Genomic DNA, 7,927 nt, shown 5'->3' on the forward strand with positions numbered 1-7,927 from the left:
TAGTCTAAATCTGAGATGTGTTGTACATGTAAAATACATGCCAAATGCAAAGACTTGATGTAAAAAAAAAGATTATAAAAGAAATAGCATTAATAATTTTATATTGATTACATATTTCAATAATTTTGTTTTTATTTTTAGCCTGTTTTTTACAGTTTTATTAATGTATAATTGACATACAAAAACTGCACATATTTAAAGTGTTCAATTTGAAGAGTTTGGGCATAGGCATACACATATATCATCCTCACCACAATCAATGTAACAAACATATTCATCATCTCCATAAGTTGCCTCATGCCCCTTTGGTTTTTTGCTGTTGTTTTTTTTTTTATGATAAAAACACTTGACATGAGATCTACCCTCTTAACAAAAATTGTAAGTACATATACTACAGCATTGATAACCATAGGCACAATGTTGTGCAGCCAATTTCTAAAATTCACTCATCTTGCATACTTGAAACTTGGGTTAAATAAAATATTATTGAGGGGCCCCTGAGGGGCTCAGTCAGAAGTGTCCAACTCTTGATTTCAGTTCAGGTCACGATCTTAGGGTCATGAGATTGAGCCTCAAGTTGGGCTTCATGCTAGGCATATAGCCTACTTAAGATTCTTTCTCTCCCTCTCCCTCTCTTTCTCTCTCTGCTCCTCTACTCTCTCTCTCTCTCTCTCTCTCAAAGTAAAATAAAATATATTATTGAAAATAATTTATCGCTTAAACTTTTTATGCAGTGACTAAAATATTTAAAATTGTACATGTGCGTCACATATTTCCATTGGACAGCACTTTTCTAGAGCTTAGCTATATTAGTTTCCTAGGGTTGCTATAGCAAAGCACCACAAGCAAAATGGCTTAACACAAAAGAAATTTATTTTCTCACAATTCTGGAGGTTAGAAGCTTAAAATCAAGATATCAGCCAGGCTGTTTCCTTCTGAAGGGCTCTGGGGGAAAGTCTATTTCTTGCCTCACTCCTTGCTTTCAGTGGTTGTCAGTGGTCCTTGGCATTTCTTGACTTGTTGATACATTGCTCCTATCTGTACCTCCATTGTCACATGGCCTTCTCCTTGGTGTGTCTCTGTCTTTTCTTCTCATGAAAGCACTAGTCATACTTAGGACCTGCCCTACTCCAGGATGGCCTCATCTTAACTTACTAAGTATATCTGCAAAAACTCTATTTCCAAACAAGTTTACATGCTAAGGTTCCAAGAGTGACATGAATTTGGGGAATGCTATTCAACACAATATAGTGGCTAAACTTGTCCTTTTAAGGCAACAGCAGCCTGTGCCTCCCTGCCTTGGAGAACACACATTTTCGCATCAAGGAGTGTTGAGATATGCCCACCATGCTCCCCTTCCAAATTCACACCATGAACCCAAAAATAACTGCTAGCACTGGAAGTGAGGAGACCTAGATTCTAGCTCTGGCTCTATTATCAGCCATCAGAAGAGTTTCCCTATTTCTGCAGTGGAAATACAGTCCCCTACACTTCAGATTCGCAAGATAGCTGTGAAGATCACATTGAATAATTGTGAGAGCATTTTTAATCTATATGCAAACATAAACCTTTGTTACACGATGCCAATTTTGATCCTTTCTCTCTAGCTTTGAGAGAAAGAGGAGAATCACTCTGAATGCTAGAAGATCTGGGATCTCTCAGCCTTTAGCACATTTGGAGATGGACTCCTGCAAAAATCTCACTACTGGACTCCCTGCCCCAGAATTGTACCTTTCAATCCAGTCCTTCAGCTACAGCTTGAAGGTTATTCAGAATTTTTAATTTAATCATTTCACACTGGGTGTTATTCTATATGTTGGCAAATTGAACCCCAATAAAAAATAAATTTATAAAAAACAAAAATTAAAAAAAATAAAAAAATTAATCATTTCATTTACTCCCTGCTTAAAGCTTATACTGTGTGTGTGTGTGTGTGTGTGTGTGTGTGTGTGTTTAAATAGAGAATTAATGAATGACACAGAACTTGCCTACTTCTGATCCAGGGAGAGAGGGAGGCTGAGATGGTCTTCTACTACTCTTCCTCTGGTTGAGGCTCCAGGATTAGAGTCAATCAGAAATCTTAACTGATGAAATACTTGAAAAATTGTTTGATGTCAGGAGAAGGAAATGGTCATTATGCTACATGGAATGCATGCAGCTATTCAGAGGAAACCCAGGACAACTAAGCCAACTGTGAAGGAGGCCCAATCAGCTGGGCAAAGAGCATCAACTTCTGCAAGACCAGGTTCCAATGGCACATCAGAGAGAGGAGGCCCAGAGGAAGCCTGAATTAGAAACACTTGCTGTTTCTCATTAGGCCTAAGAAAGTTATTTATTTTGTTTTTCCCAGACTGTTTTATTTGGCAGATCCTGGGTGAAATGGCATCCTCTTTTCCCAGGGTCCTTGAGGCTGCTTGTTTGTTTTTGCAATTGGCCATTTTACAAGTAGGAGTCATGGGCACTTAGGCAGAGACCTGATGCCACTGGTGAGCACATTACTCCACTGAAATACAGGACTTGGGTAAGGTGAGGTGAGTGGCAGAAAGTCCTGGCCCAAAGATAGCAATACATTTCCCACCAACATTACTGGTGGCTACTGTTCACAGCCCTGCCAAGGAGCCTTCCAAAGTCCTCCTCCCTCACTATGCACCGAGAATCCCTAAGTCAACTATGAATTTGCTGTTGATGCCCCCTGCATCACCGGCAACTGTCTCTATCAATACCACCTCCTCTTTAGGAAAATGCCAAAACTCAGAGCCATCTCAGTCAACCTATTCTGCAAGAGGTTTACCTCAGACAGTCCTAGTTTACACTTGCTCTGCAGATATAATAGTGCCCTTTCTCTCAGGATTCTCCTGTCTTGGATGACAAATTATAAGAACATTCTATTTCCAAACTATCTTTTCTAAAGCGTGTTCTTTTGAATGATTGTACCAACAGATGTCCAGAACAATATGCTTGGAAAAAAATACCATACACCTTGTCTTAGTTACAGCTCATGTTAGGCTCTGAGAAGTCCCTGAGTAAAGATGTTCCCAATATTTATTAAACCACTCTCTGATTTAAAAAAAAAACATTTATTAATAGTTTCTTAGAAAGGAGTTTGGAAATGCTTCTCTGCAGTGTTAGAGACCTACTGTGCTATTCCTCTCAAATACCGAATTTCAAAGATATCCCTCAGGGAGAAGCAAGCAATTGTCTGAGGAGTAGATGCAATTATCCATGTTTGTCATAACCACAAATTTTGAACTAAAAATCTGACAATGTGATCTGACACATAGTCTAAAAATGAGACAAGAGATTTAAAGTCAGGACAGATCTAAACAAATCTGAGTCTTCTATATACAGTCCTGCTTCCATTCTCCCCCAGATCAGTCTCAGGACAGATCTTTAGCCTCTCACCAGAAGCCCATGTGACTGCTGCCACTGGTATGTCCCAGCTTATCTTTGAAATTCTCCCAGGGGAATAATGATGTACTGTTGCTCTCTCCCAGAGCCTTGCTTGCTATACTGCACAGAAATCACCCACTGAGAGGGCAACCATTCAGGAATGAAGGGAGCTCGTATATCCCTGCAGAGGCTTCCCTCCATGGGATCATAGCAGCCTCCTTTCTGATTCATGGGGTAAAGACATAAAGAACTAGATCTTGCCCACTTGCCATATAATTGTTACCATGGGAACAAACCAAAGCCTGCCTACTCACAAATACGGATACTCAAAGAGCTAAGCTTTATTCCATTGTGCAGTGCCCAGGACATAGGAAGCAGGAGATATTATAAACTGCAGATATTATAAGCTGAAGACACTTACAGCCTGGAGAAGTGGACATCTATGTTTTCTTAGTCATATGTAGGGTTTTTTTCCTGCTTTGTTTCTATCATAATCTTCTATTTCTCCACTCAGAATATCCATATTAATAAAATGCTTCTGGCTTTGAAAACATTTCCTGGGGGCACCTCGGTGGCTCAGTGGTTAAGCATCTGCTTTCACCTCAGGTCATAACCCAAGGGTCCTGGCATCAAACTCCACATCAGGATCTCTGCTCTGCAGAGATCCTACTTCTCCTTCTACCTCTGCCTGCCACTCTCCCGGCTTGTTCTCTTTTTCTGTCAAATAAATAAATAAAACCTTTTAAAAAAAAACCAACAACAATCTTTTTCCCATTTGTTACAAGCCCAGTCATAGTTTTACATATTATCTTTAATGTTCCTCTGGAATCTTAAATGATATGTAGGTGATGTGCTAGCATCTACCTCTTATAAAATGACTTTCCTCTGATCCTCAGCACAGAAAGTGGAATAGAATGGACTCTGAACATTTCTGGGTCTAAAAAGTGGATGATATAAGAACTGTAAGATGGGCCTCTGGAAATACATAAACCTTTACAACCTATTTATAATCTATTATAAACTATTGTAATCTATTATAATAGGTATTATTTGTTATAATAAACTATTATAATCTATAACTGATACTCTATAAACTATTATAATTATTTAATATTTTGTTTATTTTATATTTAAACATATCCATTTTATATTTAAGATTTTAATATGTATAACTAATATCTTAACTATTATAATAGTTATAATTATAACTCTTTTAGACTATTATACTATCATATTATTTGATAACACTGATTCACCTTATCCTAGTTTTAAAGACATAGATCCCCTTTGATTTTGGGGGAAAATTTTTTCAAAGTCAACACTAAATTACATAATACCCAGGAGAATTTATAGAGCCAGACACTCCTTGCCCTGTCAAGCCATGCTGACTGCATCCTGGTATCCTGAATATTAAGGACTAAAGTGAAAGAAAGAACCCTATTATTGGTATGACTCATCCTATAGAAGTTTATGGGAAAAGCACTGGATGCGGGATCCCTGGGTGGCGCAGCGGTTTGGCGCCTGCCTTTGGCCCAGGGCGCGATCCTGGAGACCCGGGATCGAATCCCACGTCGGGCTCCCGGTGCATGGAGCCTACTTCTCCCTCTGCCTATGTCTCTGCCTCTCTCTCTCTCTCTCTCTGTGACTATCATAAATAAATAAAAAGTTAAAAAAAACAAGCACTGGATGTAACCAAGTGGTTGAAAAATCAAAGCTAGCATGACTTTATTAAAGAGACAATAATTGTTTCTCTATGAATGGTGAAGGCTGAGGATGGTCTACAATTTGTTATACAGGATGGTCTATAATTTGTTATATAGAAATAATGTCTACATTTTCTCTGAAACCAAAGTAAGAGAAAGTAGGAGTAGGAAGCAGTTTGGTTATGTGGCAGAATGCTGGGAAACACACTCTGGATATGGGATAATTCACTCATTTCCTTCTTGTTCATCAAGCACTTAATGAAAATTTACTACAGTTTGGACATTGTAGTCCTCAAGCTTATACAGACCAAGAACAATTCCAGTTCTTTAGCTATACACTGTCTAGTTGGGAAGGCAATGTGCAAATGAATAGTGACCATATGTCAGTGAGTACTAAGAGAGGGGAATGGGAGCCCACAGAATGGAGCAAAATTGAAATTTTGAGCAACATCTTGAAGAAGTAGGAGTTCTTCTTGTGGACAAAGCAAACAAGGGCATTCCAGCTCAAATGAACTCCACAGAAGTAAAAAAGAATCAAACAGTATGGCAAGAGCACAAAGAACAAATTGGGAGGTGGTGAGAGAAGAGGCTGGTGCTGGGTTGCCCAAAGGCACAGGGGTAGACAACTAAGGTCTCCACCATTCAATAACTCTAAGATTCATGACTGTTTTCCTCCAGGCTGTCACCAGCTTTTATGCCATGAAATGATAGAGTAGCTCTTATTAACCATGTCAAAAGCTCAAAGTGGAAGGTCAGGCTCAAGCAGGAATGAGGACAATGCTGATGGATTTCCCTGCCCAGTCTAAGAGGATCCGTATGTTCACTGGAAACTGGCTTCACCAAGGGCCAGGATAATGTGTATATATTTCTCATACTGCTTTATGAAGAGGTTCATGTAGGTTTTCCCTGATAACGGATACTTGACCCAATCAGTGATGCCCCCAGCCACAGGAGAAATCATGCTCGTTTTTTCTTACCTTAAAGCTTCATAATCATATTACATCCAGCCATCCTTAATGAGGCTGCTTGAATCTAAAATATCTGCAGAATCATGGTGCCACCCATTCCGTTAAGCAAAGTGGGTGTAAGTTTCTGCTAGACCAGAATTAGGATTTGCCCCACACTTAAAGAAAGCAGCTCTGCCCTCAAGAAAGCAGACTGCCCTCAAAACCAAATCCAGAACTCATTTAGCAGTCATGGCTTTTATATAGCTCAGTAGGGGAGGTGGCAGGGCTTGCTGATTTTCCATGAGCTAAGGCTTGGAGCAGAGGCCCCTGGATGTCATCAGAAGAAGCCTAGGCATCCAGTACCAAAAACACTGGAGCCAGTAAGCTACAGGCACATCCTATCCTCTGGCCCACATGTTGTCATTAACATTACTGAATCCTTTTGGCTCAGAACTCTGTTTTTGTTTGAAATGTATGTGACCAGTAAAGATAGCCAGAGATCATTTCTGTGGCATTGAGAGTCCCAGAGATCTATCTGGGGCTTTCTTTTCTACATAATCTCTCTGAACAATTAAATTTTTGATTGATTCTTCTAGAAAATTTCCTACAAGCTCAATTTCATTGTGGCTATATTGACAGTTCATCTGTTACCAGGGCTGGCTTCATAGGTCCCGCAATCAGAAGGGCCCACACTTGCTTTAATATCCCTCTGTGCCATCTTAAAATTCTCAATAAATTTTGAACAAGGAGCCCCACATTTTCAATTTGTGCTGGCCCAGCATATTACATAGTGATCCTGACTGCAGCCAAAGAAACCATAATCTCTGGCTTTGGAGTAACACTTGTTTACAGCTTTGGAGTACTTTCATATCCATTATCTCATGTGATTCCCCACTATTAAGCAGCTAGAAAAGGAGAAGTGGTGAAGACATAAACCTTGACGTCAGAAGAGATCTGGATTCAAGTCTGGACTCTGCAGTAATCTTAGGCTAATGAGTTAATTTCTGTGATCCTCAGCTTCTTCTCTAAAATAGCAGTGCTACCTGCCATATTGAAGTTGATGTGGCAATTATGTACAATAATAACGCATGATAGTGCTGGCACATGATAGACACTAAGTCTTTCCCTTCCACTTTTCCAGACTTCTCTCTGTCCCCTGGCTCACTCAGTTTGTAGGATATAAAAATTGAAACAGAAAGGTTTAAAGGATCTGCCAAGTATGTTATTCTGGGTTCTCTGAAAAACAGAAGCCAAGCTGGTACCAAATGTCCAAAGATTTTTATTAGGGAAATTGCCTGTGTAAGTAAAAGGGAAAAGGAGCCGGAAAAAAAAAAAAAAAAAAAAAAAGATGGAAGAGCTGTCAGACAAGGAAGCCCTCAGACCAGGAAATGAATCTAATTCTAAGAGAAAGGGAGAGTGAGAGAAAGTTGAGAGGGAGTGTCCTAGGCTCCTGTACCATCTAAGGAAGATCCTATAAGACAACTGGGGAGTCCTTGAGCCAGCCAGCGTCATTTGTCAGCACAGTCCCACATCTTCCAGAAATAGGCTTGCCTTAGTGTCCTAGCCACATTCAGTCACTGGTGGCAGCAGCTCATGGGAGGTGTGGCATCAATGTGAACAAGGCAGTAGATTTCAAGGTACAGCATTTAGGCCCTTGGTCAATTATTCTCCCTGTATTTGAAAGGTTGTGAGGTACATTTTCATGGTCACAACAAACTTCATGTTGAGTTGGTGCCAATGCCAGATCCACCCTTGACTCTTACCTGCAAGGAATTCAATTAAGAAGTTCAATTAGCCCAATATCTTCCTGGAATGTGAAAGAAGTTATTTTGAGCCACTGCTTTCTCAAAGATCAAGATAGCTTTCTGGTAGAATTTGCAACTTTGC

Source organism: Canis lupus, chromosome 17, assembly GCF_011100685.1.
Source record: "Canis lupus familiaris isolate Mischka breed German Shepherd chromosome 17, alternate assembly UU_Cfam_GSD_1.0, whole genome shotgun sequence".
Taxonomy (NCBI): domain Eukaryota; kingdom Metazoa; phylum Chordata; class Mammalia; order Carnivora; family Canidae; genus Canis; species Canis lupus.